This window comes from Alligator sinensis, unplaced genomic scaffold (assembly GCF_000455745.1).
Source record: "Alligator sinensis unplaced genomic scaffold, ASM45574v1 scaffold337_1, whole genome shotgun sequence".
Lineage (NCBI taxonomy): Eukaryota > Metazoa > Chordata > Crocodylia > Alligatoridae > Alligator > Alligator sinensis.
Genome location: NW_005841927.1, coordinates 1414370 through 1435993, shown reverse-complemented (window position 1 = coordinate 1435993; position 21624 = coordinate 1414370). Strand labels below are relative to the sequence as shown.

The following is a 21624-nucleotide window of genomic DNA, read 5'->3' as shown; positions in this document are numbered from 1 at the left end:
CCTTTTTGCCTTTCTAACTGCCCGGGTAAGCTTGTTTGGGGAATGCACTCTGTTTAAAGAGAACCGTAACATTAAATAATCTTGCACTTGATTTCTCTGTTACTCCAGGTGAGCATTAACCTGTGCAGCATGACTTCACTCTTATGAAACAGACAGAAGAGCAGATACTTCCTACATTCTGGTACCCTGTATAAACTCATTATATTACTCCTGTCCATGGGCTTTTATTTACCGCCTTCTCTCTGGCATCATAGACACATGTTCTGTGAGTTCGGTAGAAGCTGGGCAGGGTCCAAGCCCTTGCTGTTTAGTTAAGCCTCTCCCAGATGGACTCTCCCCGTCCTTCTTCCCTGAAAAAAGGGTCCATGCAGAATGTTTTTAAGCATAGGCAAGATGTGAAATTCAACCAACCTATGGTTTTGCATAGATCTGCTTAAGGGATTCTCTTGCTGTTGGATCTTCACTTGTTTTCCTCTACATAGTAGTCTCTTTTGAACTAAGACCTCTCCCTCTGAATTTTATTTTCTTTCAGAAAGCCAGCTTGTGTATATTTCTGTTGGCTGCTGTTTTTGCTGGTATTCATATGGAAATTCCAGTCTGGCACCTTCTAACTTTTTCCAGCCCAGTTTTAACACTCTGCAGTTAGGCTTCCTTGTAAAGCCTTCCCTGGTTCCAGTTATTTCTTCTGCTAGCCATGCTAAGACACGATCCTTATTCCTCATGGAGACGCAGTGATCCAGTTTCCTTCTGAAATGGTAGGGACTCTAACTGCAAAGAAAAGATGGTTGTAAATATATTGCACATAAATTTATTAAATCAAAATTCAATGCAGTGGCGCTCTAATTCTTCATTGATCCTCTGGAGTATTGGGAAAGACATCTGTTCAAGCTACAATGCTTGCTTAGGAAAGGTGAAATAGCACCATATCATTTAGGCAAGATGAGTGGAATGAGATCATTTAAACAGTCAAAACTTGCACAGGCCAACCTTTGATTTGTAAACATTTAACCATCTGAAATGGAAAACACTGTACTGCTTCATCACCAATTGTGTACATAAGAGTCACATGCACTGAATTTAAGAAACTACAACTAGGAAGTGGGCTTTGATTTTGATAGTCAATTTGGAAATATCTCTTAGGGACAGACATTACACATAAACTGGTTTAAGTGACCAGAAACTGGTTTAAACCTATAACAGAACAGATGTTCAGTGCACATAAACCAGTTTGAAAATGGCTGAAACCAGCATGAAATAAACCTGGTTGAAGCTTAGGACTTTTTGGAGGTAATCAACAGCTCAGATGGTAATGTCCCTGCATTCCTTACTTTGGAAAAAGCTATTTAAGAAGAGCTTGTAATGAGCAAGGTGTTGTTTTCTGAAGAGGTGTTAAATGCTGATAACAGAACTGATAAATGTTCTGTTATCAAGGGTTGGGGGGGGCTCCCTAATCACAGCCTCCTGGCTGGGCCTGGTCATGCCCCGCTCAGCTCAGCAGTGTGGAAGGGAAGGGAGTGCTGCTCTAGCGCCCCACAGCTTCTAGCCTGAGCCACTGCAGGCACGGCCTGCATTTCTGGGATGTCTGTCTGGTTACAAAACTAATTTAGCCTAGCCAGGTTGGACTAACCTGCAAAGATTGAATCAACTCAGGCTCAGGATTTTTGAACATCTGGCCCTAGTCTTGGTGTATAAATATTTTAAAGGGATCTATTTAAGGTAAAATATAACTCTCCAAAAATAGTTACACTTCCAAACAAATCTTACTTTGAGGTAGAAATAGTCATGTGAAGAAAGGCCAGCTCTCTAAGCCTTATTTGTAGTATTTCTTCAGTATATTTATCACCTATTTTTCAATAAAGTCAGAAGGAAGCACATTCATTTGCTGCATATTCAAATAAACGATCCTTGATTTATAGATGTCATTCTTCTGATTTTATTAGGATAAATTTGAGAGAAACTATTTTTCCAAACCTTTTTCTTTTTGTGGGGGAGGCACATACATCATGAAGTTGCGTTTAATTCATTAAACAGTGTACTTTGGGAAGTAAAAACTTTTGGCATTGGCTGAACTGTGCCTTTTGGAGACAAAGGAGGACTTCATTACGAAGCTGACAGTATGGAACTCCAGCGTTCCAAAGTAAGCAAATGACTACCTGCTTCAAGTTTGTACCTCCTCCAAATCTTTTAATGTGGAAAAACCAGGGGTGGAGAGGGATCTAATTGTCAAAACAGTTTGGAAAGTTGTTAATTTTATCTTGCATTTGACCCATTCAATTGTAATGGTCTTATCAAAGTAACCTCAGGGTCCAAGACTATTTTGAAAGCTGTATATTTTCTGCTTTTATTAAATGGGTTTCTTTCAGAGGAGGTGGTCATGTTTCTAAGAGGCAGCCATTCCATATCCGTCTCTGTTGGTGAAAAGTGTACAAAGATGGGGCTTTTTGGAATTCACAGTAACAAGAATTGGGCTTATTTTTATTTCACTCGATAAAGAGCTTAGCGGGCCTATTTGTTATGCAGCCACATAGGCCTAGGCCCCCAAGGAAACTAGAAGCCTCCCTCAGTGGTTAGAGAAAAGCCACTAACTGCATAACAATACAATTTTGGGGGCAAAGTATGAAACGTAAAAAGGTCAAAGGTTACTAACTAGGGTTCCAAGGGAAGACACTCAGCAGAGAACACCAGTTAAAGCCCATTGCCTCTCAAACCGAGCTAAAGAGCCTGTGGATGTCACCAAGTAGAAATGCCCGGAGGGGTGCCTGTACATGTGCCCGGACATGTTCTCATTAGATTAATCAATTAATTGAGTCTGCCGGAGGATTCTGATTAGAACACATCCCGCATTTCAAAACGGTGGTGGGGGCACGTTAAAACTCGTGAAACAAGCTTTAGTTAAAGTGCCCCCACAAACATTTTGAAACATGGGACACTGAATACATGTGATGCTGTCCAGGAGCTGCTCTAATTAAAATGTCCTCTTCCACCCTGGAGCATGTGTGTAGACACCCTCAACAACCTCAGACAGAGTTCAACCCTTGGGCCCCAATACCCGTTAACAAGTTTCTGAGGTTAGGATCCAGAAAATTAATGGGGAGCCAGCATACAGTGGAAGAGGCTCTACAAAAAATGAACCGTTCCTCGTATGACTTCATCCCTATGGACTTGTGTGCTGCCAGCAGTCCAAGCAGTATCACAGTCCAGCCTCCTGACTGTTTTCAACAGTCGATTTGTATGTGCTAGCTGTAATCATGACATTCATTATCAACCCAGTTTGAGTTGGTGCATAAAAGTGCTTCTTTCTTCAGTGTATGGGAGAGGAAAGGGATGCTTTTTAAGACTGTACTTTCTTATAATTTCTGGAATCAAAGCCAGAAAGCGCTAGATCTTCAGCACATTGAAACAGTAATTAATATATAATAGATTACAAAAAGGGAATCTGAAATGCCAAAGTATCTTAATTGAGTCAGAGCTGCTGTGATATGCTGTAATAAAACTACAGAAGCGTTCAACTAAATCCTCTCTAGTAGAAGGGAGCGGGGGAAGGAAAAAATCCTATCCTATCCAATCAAGTTCAAAGTTAAGTGGCTCATTTATTTATAATATTCCCTGTGTGTGGCAATTCAACTCAGTTACAGGAGCACATTGTCAGGTTCAGCAAATACCCCTTGTTACTGCTTACAATGAAAACCTCCTTTTCTCATTAAATTATACATCTAAGATTTTTTTTCATAATTAACATACAATTATTTCCATCAAAATTTAGCTGGGTACGAACAATGATGGCTCAATTATAATATAACAAAATAATAGCGGCAGTTAGAGAAAAGGCATTCTTTTCCCTTTGGGTATCTGGAAATGCTCAATGAATATTAAAATTTTATGGTGAAGTCAGGTTTTCCTGTTCTACCTCTGAAGTGTATACTTAACTGTTTCTTTTATCTAACAAACATATGCTGATCTCAGAGAGAGAATCTGCTCCAGGTGTATTCCCTTGTTCTTTTTCCGACGTATCACTCCAGTGGGACAAAGTTCCAATTCTGATGCGTCTTGTGGAAAATTCATGGCAAGTATTTAAAATTCACTAAGTCTTTTCCTTCAGCACTGTAATAAAGCCAGGGGAATGAATTCTTGTAAGTGAATTAACTAGCATTTTGAAATCTCGATTTCTTTTTATCTCCATTAATTGCTCATTAAACTGGGCTGTATTTCCTGCCATATTTGCAACTGCATCTTAATTTTCCTCAACCTTGATTAAACAATTAGTCTCTTTATGATCTTTTCAGATAGTCTTTTCTCTATTTTATTTTTAGACTCTTCAGGTGCATCTTAATTTACCAAGCATTTGCTGATCTGCAGTTCTTTTGTGAAGAGTTTTTTTTTTTCTTGGATTCTCCTCCATAAGAATTAAATACAGCATAGCATGGTTAAGACTTAAACTTCAAGTCCACTTGTAACTGCAGTTATCAAAAATCTGACCAAAACGACTATGCGAAACATTTTGTTTGCTCCCGGGAATACGTTTCTTTAAACTCTCTTCCAGAAAACGCTGATACGTCCATTGTTCATACAACCTTCAGAATATACAGCTGCCATATGGAACTCGTAACGCTCTTACCCAAATGCTGCTCTGCTCCTTTCCTGGCACTTCATAGATTACTTGGCTGAGAAGGAAGGGTATTATATTATACTCGGGCGGTTAGATAGTGGTTGAGATCAGGCTCGTTTTATTGTGAAGGGTCCAAAGTAAGCTGCAATGAGAGCGAAGTGTTAATTTATTTACCTATATATTTTATTTCTGTGGGTTTCCCAGTCTAGTTGGACCCACGAACACTTTAGAAGTTGGAGGGAGGAAAAGGATGCATTTTAACTGATTCCTGGGTTCTGTTTATGGCTACGTGACAGTTCCCTTGTATGTCCTTAGGCAGATCACTTAAAGTATCTGCTTCAGTTTTCCAGTCAATGAATAGTCTGACTACATTTATTGAGAGGGTTTGTTAGCTGTAAAATATTGAGCTCCTCTGATGAAAGGTGTTAGAAAGGTCAAGAAATAGTAGCTTATTATTGAAGTCTAGCTTGAACCAAAAACTCAGATCCTGAAAGTACAGCTGGACCTGCTTCTAAATATCACAATTGATTTCTGATTTATTAGGCATCGTGAAAACATTTGTTCAGAATCTGACTGGAACAAAAAGAACAGCACCTTCTTCTGAACACAGACCTGTGCAGAAAGGGAATATATTTCTTTTATAATATAACCACAAGGGGGCCTGTGACACCTGTAGCAGACTAGACCCTGATTAAAGAACAAAGCATGAACAGGTAGGCATGTTTAATGGCTAAAACAGTTTTCCAAAGTAATTTTTAAACAGGCACCTAAATTTTATTTATCTTGGAAACTGCATGTAAAGGAGCATGGAATTCAGCACCATAGACTCAGCTGACAAATGCATTGATTTCGTATATTGATTATACTTTTGTTGTTACAGAAAAATCTTCCCATATGAGACTCTGTATAGCTAAAAACTGCTTGATCCTATATTTCATTCTATTAAGGCAACAGAAGCAAATGTAGACTCTTGTCCAAGGCTTGACATAAATACAGGTGAATATATAGCTGAAGGGGATGTGTGCAATATTTCACATGTCTTCCATACATGCTGGTGCTATTCATATAATAAATTGAATTTATTATGTGCCTCATGCCACCTCACTTACAATCTTTATATTATCCATCTTTGTTAGGATGACTAATGTTACAACTCCCTAAGTAGCTTTCAAAGATCAGGTCTTGAAATCCACTGTTTAGAGCTCTCAAAAATGTGAAATTTGTGACACCTTCCAGAGAAGAAAACTCCTGTTTAGAAACATACTTAGGCAACTTTCAGTCCTGGACAAAGTCATCTTTAGACCCAAAATCTTATCAATCAAGAAGGCTAAAAATAAATGGCCTATATAACTGAAAAGTATCTGGAATCTCCTTAATTTGCAATGGGATATGGTATTTTTTAGCCCTGATAGACAATTTAATTACACAACAAAGCTTTTTCAAATTGCATTTAAACATTCCTGTCATGCTTAATTCTATCCCACCAAAGCCCAGGTAGTTGGACTCAGACCAAAGACAGACGGATTTAAAGGCAGAGGTACATAGAAAATACACACGCACACACGGGATAAAGTTTAAATAAAAGCATTTAAAAACAGATACTCTGATGTTGTGGCATCAGGGCTTTATTGGCATTTGCATATGCTCATTCATGGCTTCTCCACTCTTAATGCCGTTGCTCAAACCTTGCTCGGTTAGAACCCCTGTGGTGCCTCACAGCTCTCTGTGTGTATAGCATATGTGATAATCCCACATAGCTACAAAAGCAGGACTAGTCTTTTGATTCCTTTAAGGAGATGAGGAGGATTATAGAATGAATCTGGTTTTCCCCCTTTTTATTGAATTATATTATCATGTTCTTTTATTTGCATCACAGTGGTGTCTCTAGTCCTTAGCCAAGATAAGTGCCCCTTTCTGCTAAGTGCTGTATGTACACGCAGTAAGAGGAAGTCTCTGCCTTGAAGTGCGTGCAGACTGAACTGATTAAAACAACAAGCAAAAGACAAGGAGCACTCCCATTGTACGTGTTGGGAAGCAAGACACTTGATTCCAGATCCATTTTCTACAAAGCCTAGTACCTAGCAGCTTCCACTGTAGCCAGATTTGCAGATGAGATCAGCGCTTGTGTTGGTGCCTAGAATCATACAAAATTAGGATTGGAAGGGACCTCCAGAGGTCACATCTAGTCCAACCCCTGCTCAAAGTAGGACCATCCCCAACTAGATTATTCTGGCCAAGGCTTTGTCTAGCTAGGTCTTAAAAACCTCCAAGGATGGAGACTCCACAACCTCTGTGGCTAACCTGTTCCAGTGTTTCACCACCCTCCTAGTGAGAGAGTTTTTCCTCATATGCAACCTCAACTTACCCTGCAGCAACTTGAGTCCATTGCTCCTTGTTCTGTCATCTGCCACCATTGAGAACAGTTCAGCTTCATCTTTTGCTTTCCCCTGCAGGGATTTGAAAGCTGCTATTAAATCCTCCTCCAGTCTTCTCTTCTCCAGACTAAATCAGCCCAGTTCCCTCAGTCTGTCCTCACAAGTCATGTCCCCCAGCCCCTGAACCATTTTCATTGCTCTCCATTGGACTCTCTCTAATTTGGCGACATCCTTTCTGTAGTGTTTTGTAGCCCAAAACAGGACACAGGACTCCAGATGTGGCCTCACCGGTGCTGAGTAGAGAGGAAGAATCACTGCCCTTGACCTACTGGTAACACACCTAGCAATGCAGCCTAGGATGCTCTTAGCCTTCTTGGCAGCAAGGGTAGGCTGCTGGCTCCTATTCAGTTTATTGTCCACTGTCACCACCAGGTCCTGTTCTGCAGAGCTGCTGCCCAGCCAGTCAGCCCCCAGCCTGTCCCGGTGCATGGGATTGTTCTGCCCTAAGTGCAGGACTATCCACTTGTCCTTATTAAACCTAAAGAGATTTCTTTTGGTCCAGTCCTCCAATTTGTCTCTGAATCCTATCCCTATTCTCCAGTGTATCTACTACTCCCCCCAGCTTCATGTCATCTGAAAACTTGCTGAGGGTGAACTCCATCCCATCTTCCAGATCATTGATAAAGATATTGAAAAAAAAAACAGCCCTAGGACTGAGCCGTGGGGCACTCCACTTGAGACCTGCTGCCAACTAGACGTCAAGCCATTGAGTTCTACCTTTTGAGCCCAAATATCCAGCCAGTTTTCTCCCCACCTTACAGTCCATTCATCCAGCCCATACTTCTGTAGCCTGCTTGCAAGAACATTGTGGGAGACTATAGACCATATCAAAAGCCTTGCTAAAGTGAAGGTATATCATGTCCACTGCTCTTGCCCTATCCACACAGCCAATCATCAAATCATAGCCTGCAATCAGGTTGGACAGGCATGACTTGTCCTTGGTGAATCCATGCTGACTGTTCCTAATCACCTTCTTCTCCTCCAAATGCTTAGAGATCTCCTCCAAGTGCTAGATGAAGGTTGAGTTCTTTAGAAATCTGGCTATAAGACACTTGCCCTCATTCATATATGACATCTGGTACAGCAGGCAAGTGAATCAAGATTTGCAATTTGGTGTAATGCATTAACTGTTACTCTCTTGTTGTTCTTATGCTGCTCATATTTTGCACATCAGAAGCATGTGCATATGTAGAAAATGACCCACACTTTCTCAGTGGCATTGTTGTACATGGTTTGCTAAAATCTCTGAAGCCACCTTGGATCTTGGTGGTCTACAATACGGCGAGGTGAGGTGAGGTGAGCCCATTCTGTCTGGGCAGAGCTGGTTTACCAAGTACAAGCAATGCTCTCCATTTTCTAGCAGGTACGTTTTTCAGATGCCTATTTTTCAAATTCACAGTCAAGCTTCATTAGTCTAGGTATAGATACACCTAGGTAATTTTGGGTGCCAGTCACCATGGTGTATAGAGGGACTAAAATACCTATTAAGCAGGCCTGGCTATATTCCCCGGATCTGGTAACACATATACGTAAAATAGGACCTTTTTTATTAATACATATAAAGATAATTGCTTGTAATTATTGAATTAAATGGATTAGCTAATAGGAACCTAGTTCTTAATACTATTCCTTCTCATCCTATATATTTTGTCATAAAATCCATTTTAACAATCTCCCAGCTGTTCCAGGTTCTTGTTTGGTTTTAGTGGGATTGTTTTTTGTTTTTTAACAACTGCTTTATTTTACATATTGGGATGCAGAAAGTTGAGTCATCTCTAGGAGCAGAGAACTACCAAATAACCCTAGGGGAAGCTGTTTGACCACTGTGTACCTGCTTTATCCATCTGTAAAATGGGAATCTCACCTACTTTTAAAGGGAATGTCGTGAAGATCACGTGTTTGCCAACCCTTATATGATCACATGCAGTACTTATTGTGCCCCGTATAAGTGCTGGGTATTACTTGAGGTGGTTTTTTACAATGTCTGGGAGATGGAAGTTCAGAGGATCTGTGTAGAAGTGTTCAGAAGGGAATTTACTTCTCTGAGAGAGAGAAAAAAAAATGGCCATGGCATACCTAGCCCACAGCTGCAAAACGATTATGCACAATAACAAATACCTAAATATATACGTTAGCAAAAGAACCTGATGTTTTCTGGTCCCTCTCTCAGTTTGTTTCCGATTTACCATGGCTCAAGAAAAGAAGGAAGGAAATGTAGCAATGTGATGGAGAACAGCAGGAGGCCCACTTAGGTATTGATAGGGGAGAGGCTGGAAGAATTGAAACCAGGAGTTTTACTGCATTTTTATGACATGAAATAATGCATTAACAATCTGATTCTCATGCTGCGTTTCTAAATAGCAATAATGCCTAGAAAGTCAGAAACGCTTCTCAAGTATAGTCAAACACAAAGGCAAAGGTTAGTCACTGCAGAGGGAATTTCTATTCAATTATCCCACATATATCCCATCCACTTCCGTGCTAAAAAGATGGAATTAATCTAGTAGCTTACAGTATAGATCTGTGAAGTCCTGAGATGTAGGTTCCCTTCCTAGCTCTGACACCGGGATGACACACTTTACGCACAGAAGATAAGAATGGTCCCTGTCCCACATTGCTTACAATCTAGCCAAGATGACAGAAAGACACAAAAGAGGAAAGGATGACACGGCAGAATTTTTTCACTTGTTTCTTTGTTTTTTTGGCCTCATCTATGTTTAATAGTTATTTAGTCTGGATTAACCACTGCTGCTTACTCTCTTCAACTGACAGTTTTATATGCTATTGCTAAATTACTGTTTGTTTTCCAGTAGTGCCCACAGCATGCCAGGAGCAAATGCACACGGCCCAACATTGTCTGTGCCCTAATTTGTTTGAATATAAGTGACAAGGTGAAGGTATGGGATGCAACTGAGTTGTGCCCACTTCTTATATTCAGCACTCATTTCTCAAATTTGTTTTTATTTAATACCCCTTGGCTGTATCTAGCAGCAACAGAAAAATATTAGGCAGTGTTTTCAGGCTTCAGTAATAATTGATGCTCTTCTTGGTCCCTTGGTTCTACCTTAAACAGTGAGGTCCCTCAACCAGCCTTATGCTGGATGACTTTCTGTAGGCACCGTGAAAGAAATGGGTCCAGGATTTAAAGGAGAATGGAGTAGCAGTTTACAGATTAATTCAAGGAAGATGTTTCTCTGGCAGGGGGAAGTTGGTAGAGGGGTGCTTAGCAGCCAGGTTTGTTGCATGACCAGAACAGGTGACCTGATAAGAGACAAAGGAGAACAAATAGAAAGGGGCAGAGTGTGATGATGCCTTCAATGTGGAGCTTTGGACTTGATAGCACTGCAAACAGCACAGTGATTCAAAGTGGGGTAGGGGCTATATGGCTGGGAAGATCTTAGCAGCTGCATTCTGACTTACCCCGTGCCAGTCCCTCTTGCTCCCAACCCACCATACAAAATGAGCATCAGTTCAGTGACAACAAGCCCTAGTGGTATCATCAGGCTGGGCTGCAGCTGGCAGAATCGACTTCATCTTGCTTGGGTGAAGGGAGCAGCACCATTTTGTAGGCCACCCCGGGAACATCTGAAGTGCTCCAGACAATGTGATCCAAAAGAGGCTGCTGTGGGCCCTATTGCCATAGATCCGAGGTGGGGTGGCTTGTCCATGCTCCTGCTGCTTGTCTCTCACTTACTGGGAGGAACTGGGTTCCCGTGCAAGCCACCCTGTGGGCGATGGAGAGCAGGTCCAGCACCTGAAATCCTGGCAACTGGAGGCTGCTAAAGGCTTGTGGTTCCAAGAAGAGTTGGCACCCTGTTCCCCTGGTGCTGTCTGTCTCTAGCAAGCTGGTGAATCTGTGCTGTTATTTGTACTGTGGTACTGCCTGTGATTCCAGTCAGGGACCAGGATGCTGTAGCCATAGATGCTCTACAAACACACAATAAAGAGAGAGTGCCCATCCTAAAGTGCAATTTCAGAGGAACTGAAGACTTTATTTTGCTTAGTGTAGGCTGTCTATCTCACTGCAGGCAGAAGTCACCTGCTCCAGATAGGGATGTGTACACAGTACATTTCTGTGGATGTTTCCCTCTCTGCAGTCTCTGCTTGCCCTTTAAAGTAGATCCTTTTTTCCTAAAGGAGCTCATTTGTTTAGCTGGAGCTTACACCTTGGCCTTTGCTTTGCTTTCTTTTGCAGTTAATAAGCAACTGATGGAGTTTCAGAAATCTGAAAATTTGCAGCCTTTCTTGATTGGATTTTGGATTGTGTAGCTCCCAGTAATCCTATTTCTCAGAGTTCCCGCTTTAACAACTCCATGCCCGTAAGCCTGGCAGTTGAGTTAGTAAGCTGCACCATTCCAATTCTCAGTGCGGATCCAGCACCTTCAGAAAGTGCCACGTGCTATAAATCTCTTCTCCCCACTCGGTGTGGAAATGGCACTCATTTCTCCTCTCCTACAGACCTGAAATGGCAACAAAATTAATTTTTGAGAGACCTGTTATTTGAAATGGAGCCTGTGGATTAATAAAAGCATTAATTATTAAAGCCTGCAAATGCTCCCTAATGATTGTTTGCTGCAAAGTTAATGTTTGATTGGAGAAGGTCATCTGCAAGCTTGAGTAGAAAATCTGTTTCTGTTATAGCAGGTGAAAGCACAATTACCTCCTCCTCATGCTGAGTGCTGGTGCCTTTCACAGGTTTCCACCTGACCATCCACCTTCCTGAACAATGAGCTCAGAGGAAGAGAGTTGTTTTGCCACGAGACAGCTGCAACCAGAAAGGTCACCCTTTTTAATTAGGTAGGAGCAATTACATCTGCTAATGTGCTTCCTGCAGCCGTAGGCGGCCTCGTTCTACATTCCTACCTGGAAATGAACCTCAAAATGGGGGGGGGGGGGGGGGGGGGCTGTAGGTAGCAAGGGCTTCTTAAGAACTTAATTTAACACATTGCAGAAGTGAAAAAGCTGCGGGTGGATGCAGCGTTTTACAGCTCAGCCCCTGTGCTAAAACAACTAAAGCTTGGAAACCCTTTGCAATATTCTCTCATGTAACAACACCAGGCCCTCAACCACTATGGCAATGGTTCTCTCAACCTTTTTAGACTCAAGGCACCCCTTGGAAAATGCAGGCTCTTCATTTTAACTCGTTTCTTGACTACGGAAAAATACTAGCGCAACTCTTCTGTTGTAAGGAACTCAGGAAAACCACAAGTCAGAATGCTCTTAACACTATAGCTTCCTATTTGAAACCTCTGGGTTTACGTTGTGAATTATGTTCGCACGACTAACAATGCTAACACCCCACAGCACACCTGAATAGATCTCAAGGCACCCCAGGGTGCTGTTGCCTGCCCTGGTTTTGAATAACTGCAATATGGTGATGCATGTGGCATAAAAAGCTGTATATGCAGCTGGTCTGCCAGAACCTTCATCTTGCTCACTCCTGCATGCTGTTGTCACTCTGAATTTCAGGGCAGCAGCAGGCATTTTTCTCCTTTAAAAGCACAGGCCCTACCCCTGCTGCTAAAGGAGAATCTTCCCTGTTAATGTTTGAGGGAACATGACGTTCAATTGACCTCTTCTGAGTCCATCCAGGAGGGGCCAGGTACAAATGCAGGTAGTTCATGATAGTATGTCAAGACTCTGTTCTGCTTTTACTCATTTCTCTTGTTAAAGGTGAATTAAAAAGGTCTTTAGGTCTGCCAAGAACTTGTCTCAAGGTTTTAATCTTTTGGCAACAGCTGCTGGTGCTCCTGATGGTTAGAGCTCCAGGAGAAGAAGGCTGGGTGCTATCCCTGACCATGTCGCTCACTTGCTGAGTGACTCCTAGCAAGTAATTGTACCTCTGTGCTGTAGCTTTCTCCTGTGTGAAATGAGAAAGATGACATGGGACCTTGGGGAAAGTACTTTGAAGCCTTCCTCAATGAGGCATTATCACATCACTGCCAAATCCTGCTGCTAGGAGTGCAGATGTTTACCTTAGGTCCACAATTAAAAATCTTGGAGTAGAGAATTGCCTTTAACTGCTGGGTCTTTGGCATTCATGATGTTATAAAGTCTTGTGGGCGCAGCCCAAATGCCTTGCTTAGCAGCTGAGGGATGAAGACAGCATGTTTTGCAGGAGGGAGTCTAATAACTGAACAGACTTCAAGAGGTGAGTGTCTGCCTGTGATGAGTGGTCAGTAAGGGGGTAGGGGAAGTCGGATGCTGGTGGAGATAGGTATGTTCTACACATTGCTTCTGAACCTTATGACTCTGGGTAAAATGAGCACAAATGAGGCTCTGGCTCCAGGAGTGAGCCAGCGGGTCACCAGGAAGGTCTTCTCTCCCCAGCTTCAGTGAACAGCAGCTCACATTTAATGCGGATGCTGCCAACTCTTTTCCCATCCTCACAGAGACCTATCACTGTGCCACAGGCAGTTGTGGTCTCTGATTTGCACAGATCCTACAAGAGCTACAGTGCCTAGGAGTGAGAGGCAGAGGGTCCACCATGCTGACACCTGCAGATCTGTGAGTTTTAGGAAGAGTGGAGTTCCCACCACTTCTATAAAAGGATGAACTTTGCTTCCTACTCAGCGGGATGAATTCAGAGAAAACCATGTGGATTTTACCTCCTGGAGTTTCCACTCTCTTGTACCAGAATAACCCAGGCTGGGGAGAATGAGGGTCTGAAGTTTTACAGCATCAAGGATGATCTAGTGGCTTTGTGCACTAGCATGGGAAGTAGGACATATAACTCTATCACAAATTTTCGGTTACACTGAGTAACTGCAACTCTTGTGCCTCAGTTTCCCCATGTGTAAAACATGTTGCTCAGGTGTGATGAGGCTAAACTCGTCAACGTTTGTAAAGCACACAGAGGTCTTGGGATGGGAAGTGATCGAGAAATGCAAATCATGCTTATGAAATAAAGTAAAACCCAAAGAAGAGGGGCCATACGTTTTCACAGATGCAGATCTCTACCAGCCACTTATTAGTTGCAAAAACGAGAGAGAGCGGTGCAAGTCCCAGCTAAACAAATGAGCTCCCCTAGGAAAAAGAATCGTTCTGTTTATAGGACAAACAAGGACAATCATCTCCAGGCTGTGCACGCATCCTGGTCTGGAGCAGATGAGCTCTGCCGGCAGTGCAATGGGCATCTCAGACTGGGCAAAATAGTCTTCACTTGCTATTAAACTGCAGGCTTTTGGGGGCTGACACTATCTTTGTTCTGTGTTTGGCCCCATAGTCCTGACCTGCAACTAGGGCTTTGAGAGACTGCCCTGATACTAACAGTCAAGGGGGACAAAGCTTTGAGCCCATGTTATCTTTAAGAAGATGTTTAGTGTGTAAGTCTGACTAGGGAAAAGGAGAGGTAGTGCTAGTCTGAAGTTAGGCAGAACAGAGAGCAAGGGTTGGCTTTGCTGCCACAGTGGGACGCTTTCAGCTAAAAGCCGGAGGCTGTGGTCTCACTAATCAAAACTAATAAGGTTCTCAAACTCTCATCTGGAGAATGCTGTGCCCTTGGAGGTAGGGGAGGAGGCCTCCTGAGATGTCTCCTTTGACACATGACATTGATGCAAGAGGTCGCTTCAGTCTGATGGAGGATCAGGAGAAATCGTTAGGAAAGAGAGAGTGAAATGATTCCAAGCCTTCAGGCAGGAAAGGCTCCTGCACTTGACAGATTGCCAGTAAACTGTTCGAAAACTTTTTGGGATCTCTTTATTAAACCTCTTAGCTATTCACAAGAGAGCTCTAATGCACGGTCCTAGCCCCTTCTGACTCGGTTCTCAACCTAGCCAGCAAAATGAAATTGGATAGGACCCAAGCTGTGCAAGCTCCTGTCTTTGGTAAATATAGACAGAAATCTCCTGACAGGCTGTGTCAGCGAGGATAGGAACTATAAGGCAATTGAAAAAAACCCCACATAGTACCAGTATATTCAGACCAGTTGAGATTTATCAGCGCTCCTCTCCCTATACTTCATGGGGATGCGGGAATGTTTTCATTGTGGCGGCTTTATCGGGCACTGAAAAAACATTTGACTCCATTAGCTCGGGGGGTTCCTTTTCGTGGCCGTGAATACAATCAGCTTGGGGTGAATGATGGTGCCTAGGCCCATTCAGTACTCAGTCAGAGGCTACAGTCAAACCGTGGTAAATTATACCAAGGCACAGCTCCAGGATGTTCTCTCTTGCTCACTTGCTCTCTGTTCTAATTTACATCAGTCATTGATCACTTAATGCCTTCTCTTCCAACATTTCACTCTGCAGGAGACAGAGGGGTCAGGAGAGGAAAGCAGAGTTCTTGGCATAGACATCGAGTTATTCTCTGCACTTTGCCACGGCCTGTCTTTGCTGGATCTCGCCACCCTTTACAACATGCTCCGATGCCGATCAGCGTCTTGGACTGTAAGCTCCTTAGGCTAGGAGTGGTCATTTATGGTGGGTCTGTGTACCACCTAGCATGGCAGCGCCCTACATTAGATGCATAAACATAACATGAATAATAATAATAATAGTAAACCCCATTTTACTGGGGGAGAGGGGGAAGCCAAGTAACAGAGAGAGGATCAAGGTGACCCCTCTCCAGAGCCTGTGGCAGATGAATCCCAGCCACCTGCATCAGCCGCAACACCCTTCCTCCCCCCCCTTGAAGTTATTTCCAACGGGAGTCTTTCCCCAGCACCTTTCAGACTGATGCCAACAAGGCACAAGTCATTCCTCACAGCAAGATCCCTTTTTTGAGTTTAGCCAGCAGGAAGAAAGGCCAGAAAAGCATCTAGGCAGAGAATGGCCTCTGCATCCCATCTCCGAGTGAAGCTGCAGGGGGGATCGTGGTTGGCAGAATGTAATTACCCAAATGGGATGTTGGCCAGGACGCCAGTGCTTGTACTCCTCCTGTGAAAAGTGCTGCTGACTCCTTAATGACTGTAATGGGCTCAGGCTGTGGATTTCATGTCTCCTCTGAAGAGCTGGTGGCTCTGGCAGCCCGAAGCCCCCTCACCTCACTTAGGCTCCAAAGGTTACCTCCCCCCACCACTCCCACAGAGCCTTTGCAGCACCTGGGCTTTTTTTCCCTGTCTCCCATGCAAGGAATAAGCCTGCCCCTACTTAGCATATGAGATCTGGCAAGATTATAGCCCGAGGCGTTATGGCTGCAGGCTGTTTTCGTAGCTTTGCCTTGATCACTGCTATCACAGATAGAAGGCAGCTAGAACTGTGATCCGCTTCCCCCCTGGAGGAGCTGAGTGTTGTTCCCTGACAGACTCCAAAGTGGGGACAGGGACTGTGGGATTTGCAAATCATTCTTTGGATGGAGGTTTTGCTGATGTAGTCTCCCAAAATGTGCCTGTCTTTGGCCATCTTTAGACCAACAACACATCCAAGGACAGAGGCTGCACTCACTGCTGCTGGACCAGAGAATCCCAACCTTGAATGCAAGCGGGACACCTGCTTATCCCTGCTTGTAGACTTTCTGTAAAGCTCTGCAGCCGTTTTTCCCTGACATGACAAATGACCAGTGTCGAGCCTGGTTCTGTGAGGTGACAATATCCTCCGTTCCCACTGGAATCGAGGTAATCCCAAGGAGGAGCTTGTGGCTCCAAGTCTAATGGATCCTTTTCAGGTAGGAGCACTAATACTGGTGGCAAGCTCTTTGTCCAGATCTGTGATACATCTTCCTAATAACTAAAGGATGCATGAAGGCAGATATTGGGCCCCAAGTATGTTTTTCCTATAGGACACACTGAGCAGGGTCCCTGCACAGCTGCATATTCACACATGTTAATAGCTGGCTTGCAGTGGAGGCAGCTGCTTTTAAGAGGTTGGATGCATCCCATCAGGGAACAGGAGTGTGCCATTTTCCAAGAGAGAAAAGACAAGTGGTCTGGTTTTGGGGGCGGGGGTTTAAATCTCTGCTATTCCATCCAGTGCCCACAGTCCATCTCTGCAATGGAGGCTAATTGGCCTCTTTGCTGGTGGCGTGAGGATTGCAGCCAAATCTTGAATAGCCTGTGGAGACTGCATTTCCCTCATGCACTTCATTGTGCTCATCCCAAGCTTGTCCAGTAATTGCTGCACCTACTAGAGGGTGAACAGCGTATTTTGGCCTTAAGGCCTGTGGATTCCTTGTTCTGACCCTGCAACTTGCAGCCCTCACCCCTGTTTGCTCATTATCTGGTCCCTCTCCGATTGCCTGGCTTCTGGGTTGTGCGTCTCATTTGCAGGGGTGGGCCTTTTGCCACTTCGAGGTCCTGCCGAAGAGGTTTGCACCCGCACGTGTCCACATACGCTTGCTCCTTCTGCTGCCCTCTTATGAGCGCTGGGGAGGGCTGGACTGATGGAAGAGGGGCTGTCGGCTTCTGCCTCTGCCTTGCCACGGCTGCCAGAACGCCCCAGAAAAGTTCTTGCTTCTCATTCATTAGCAGAAATGTTTTGTGTGACCCAGGTAAATCCCAGCGGTGGCTGTGCCACGCACTGCGAGCACAGGGAGCGTGAATGGAAGTGGTGTATTAATTATTATGAAACAGCCCTGAGGAATAAATACGGGTTGCCATGGAAGCGCAGGCAGTGACAATGTCACCTCGTTTTTAAGATCCGTTAAACATTCTGAACACAAATTACCTCTCAATAAAATCAAAACACCGAATGATCCTCACCCACTAGACAGGGGGGAGGAGGCTGCCACTTGCAGCCCCATGGGTAAAGCTCGCCTCCCTCCGATTTCGGAGATCAGCTTCACGCCGAGGTGAAAGGCAGGGAGTGGGAGACCTGTAGGAGGGTGACATCCACACCTGAGCCTCGAGACGAGCTATGGATTGGAATATTGATTGCTGCTTCTCTGCATCGGATACCAGGGCCGTGCAGTTTCCCGTGGCAGCACGACCCACGGGGGACGCATGAGGAGTGTGGATGTCAGACCCTACAAGGGACTTGAGTCAGAGCAGCTGGGGGCTGGGCTGGTGGACGGACTGGAATCGACTTCAGGACTCTTGTCTGAGAGCAGAAGTGGAGGCAGGGGGTCGCTGCGGGAATTAAGTGCTGACACCGAGGAGGTGAGAATCCCAAAGCTGGAAAAGCAGCAAAACACGCAAGGGTAACTGCCGGGAACTGGGAGCATCCCGGCCCTCTTGTAGCTGTGTCTACTCTTGGGACAAATGGTGAATTTTTAACAAACATTAGCTAACACATGCTGAATTCCTTGGGTAGACAAGGCAACTTGTAGTTCTAACACACGCTAGCTGGTGTGCGTAAATCCGAAGGGAAAGCCTTTTACAGCTACATTTTGCCTTGTTCTACCCTAGGATTTTAACACATTAGATAATGAATGGTAAAAAAAAATAAAAATTCACTCCCCCTCCCACCCTTCCTCCATCCAGCAAAGACAAAGACCCTTATGGCTGATTCTGCAGGACATGATTTATGCTGGAAAAATCATGCCCCTGGACTTAGTCTTTAAAGAAAAATCTGAAGAACCCTGAAGCCGGGGGGATGCCTTTCTTAGGACCCAGTCCCCCGGGGGCCCTTCAGCAAAAGTATTTCCATTGATTGCTAGGGGCTTTGAATAGAGCCGCCAGGGAATAACATGCTGAGCCCAACTCATTTTTCCTGCCTTACCTAGGATGGTGAAGTAGGTGTGGCAGGCTAGAGCCAGCCCCTGCTGTGCCAGGATTTGGTCTCTGTCTCTATACAGCTCCCAGCACAATGGGGCTCCTGCTCTTAGAAAGGTGATAAGTTCTAAACCCAAATTTTGGGAGAACAGGAATGCAGCATTGGGAAAAAAATTGCGTTTGAAAAACTCACTCCTCTGAACACCTATGCAGGCCATTAAAAGTGTATTTTAACACAGCCTAACTAACACAGCCTCAGAATGCTGCTTGCATCTGAGCTGACAAATTTTGATTCTAAGCTATCATTCTGACAGGTTAAAATTCAAACCTTTGCTGACATAGTTAAGTGACCTGCCACAATAGCCTCCATAAAGAAGAGCTATAATATTCCAACTGTTGAATCAAGCAATTTTGTATTTTTGTTCTTCCAGTGAAAGGAAATAGTATCCATATGCATTAATAGCGTGATGAGGACTGGAGCCAGCAGGCAGCAGGCAGGCATGGATAAAAAGTAAGTGCTCTCCTTGGTTCATTTTAATTCCCTCTCTATCTTATCCTAAATGCTAAATCATCAGCCCCAAGAATAGCATTTGCAGTTATTAAAAGCATCCGTCAGTCCACTTTGCCACTGCAGCTGGTGCTAACCTCAATCTGTCTGTCTCTTGCCCCTGCTGTTTTGAATCCCGCACCTCCAGCGTGATCAACAGGGGGTGCTGATTTAAGCCGGAGAGAGGCAGCTTGACATTGGCTGTAGCAGAAAAGACCTACTGAGACTTTGAAACTCTATTCATAACGGAGAAAAGAATGGAAAATTGATTTCTCAAAGCTGGCTCGAATCCCTTTACAGGGCGGTAGCCCCATCCAAAAGACAGCTCTAATACAGCCCGCTGGACTCTCATTGGCAGTGAATTTGACTTGCAGCAGCAAATGGTTATGTGTGTATTATTTTTTATGGGGTGCTGGACACGCTCGGCCAAAGCCTCAGCAAACAAGCTGCACTGCCTGAATCCAGTGGTACCCATGCTTGGTGTGAGCTTTGCCAGGGTAGCATGCTGGTCGAGGACAAGGGCAAGCAGAGGGAGTGCCAGACCGCTCAGGGGCGGGGAGATACTGATGCAATTGTTCTTGTCTGACTCTGCTCCTGGGGGAAGCGGCCAGATGTGCGGTACTGAAACATCTGCCTCCCGCTGGAGAGAGCCGCTTGGGCTCTGTCAAGGCTCCCCTGCCACCTTCCTATTCTGTAACCTTTCCTCTGATCAGCAAACTTTTTCCAGCTCCCAGACCTCAGCGTGACCTCCTCCTCCCCTTCTTGCCTGCTCGCCTTCTCCCAAAAGCTCCAGCATGTTACTTCCTAAGGCATGGGTGCCGAGGATATGGGGGCCCGAGAGCCCTGACCCTCCTCAGGAAGAGGGCTGTCACCTGAAATGTGCAAAACTTTCCACATGTCCATCATCTTAGCCTCCCCACCCCAGCAAAAATAAAAGTCAGAGCCTGTGTCCTGAGGTATTCAGCATTGGATCTAAATAATAGCAACGTCTGATACGCAGCGTCTAGCCAAGCCCATCCCTCCAGGTGATGCCACGTGGGGCTTCAAGCCATGAACCGAGAATGACGGAGGGAGCTCAGGTTGTCACTGGCAGGTGTCATCCTGTGGAGATACACAATGCCTTTATTTCCCATTTGTGAGACATGCGAATGTGTTGAATCTGCATGTGTGAATCTCTAGTTACTTGCTGTTGAATCGGCTAATGCCAATGAATGGATAGCTTTACATTACAGGTGCAATGTATTCTGTGCCTGCCAGTCTGGCAGCGCTCTCCCACGCTTGTGGCTGGAGTCAGTGATTTCTGGGTGCATTGCACCAATATAACACTAGTGACTTTGGCGGGATTTGGAAGTGCTCAGTCCCTTTAAAGGTGGGGCTTTAATGCCCAGGGTAGCTCAGAAAGCTGCTGTGAAGCTGAGATGTGAGGGTCCGCACTAGACAGGCCCTATGAGCTCCTCTCTCCCGTTACGCTGCTGAAAGATGCAAGCTCGTAATCGCCTTAAGAGAAATGGCTGCCAGAAATATTAAAGCACGAGGGTGGTGGGGGAAAGGGCACAGATGGCCAAAGATTGACAGAGCGCACAGCTCCCTGGCTGAGTGCCTGGGGGCACGGACATGAAAGCAATCGCTTTACAGACGCACAGGGGGGGTTTTATGATAGAGCAACTTCTAGTGGCTAATGACAAGATGGGAGCCATTTAACTGAACAGCAGGCAATACAGATTTTCCGGTACATTTTTGATGGATTTTTCAAATAATGAGGTTTATAAAAACTCCAGCAGTTTGAGTATTATAGAAAAAACCTTCTGGACTAGACCCTGCCACTTCTGGCATCTCTTCCTCTGATGCAGTAACAGCTGCTGAGAGGCAGTTTCTCTTGAGTGTCCAGGTGCCAGCAAAGTTTGCCATCCCAAAAACAAGCAGTTTTAATAGTCTGACTTGGCAACGGCTTCTCTGACCCTCAACTGCTTTGGTGAATGACAGCGTCAATGATGCTGTGAGTCAGTCAAAGAATCATCTAGAAAATGAGGGTTGAAGGGACCTCAGGAGGTCACACCTAGTCCAACCCCCTGCTCAGACCAGGACCAGCCCCAGCTACATCATCCCAGCCTTTGTCTAACTTGGTTAAAAACCTCCAAGCATGGAGACTCCACAGCCTGTCTGGTTAACCTGTTCCAGTGCTTTACTACCCTCCTAGTGAGAGAGTTTTTCCTCATATCCAACCTCAACTTCCCTTGCTGCAGCTTGAGCCCATTGCTCCTTGTCCTGTATCTGCCCCCACTGAGAACAGCCCAGCTCCATCGTCTTTGCAGCCCCCCTGCAAGGAGTGCTCACAAGTTATGCAAGGCTAGGCTGGTCTTACCACTTGGGAGGAAAACCCATCCGCAGTGAGGCGCTAGGAGCCTGCTCTGCTTTGCACTGGTGCTAAATCAGTGTGGTGCTGGAAGAG

At 44.7% G+C, this 21624-nt stretch overlaps 1 long non-coding RNA gene across 1 annotated transcript in view; it reads left to right on the top strand.

The window, feature by feature from the left end:
* The first annotated feature begins 4907 nt into the window (after positions 1–4907).
* The window catches only part of LOC112549535, a 21908-nt gene continuing 5191 nt past the window's right edge, over positions 4908–21624 (top strand). The window contains exons 1-2 of the long non-coding RNA XR_003092981.1: positions 4908–5319; positions 19060–19139. This is a non-coding gene — a long non-coding RNA (uncharacterized LOC112549535). The remainder of the gene's footprint in view (positions 5320–19059; positions 19140–21624) is intronic.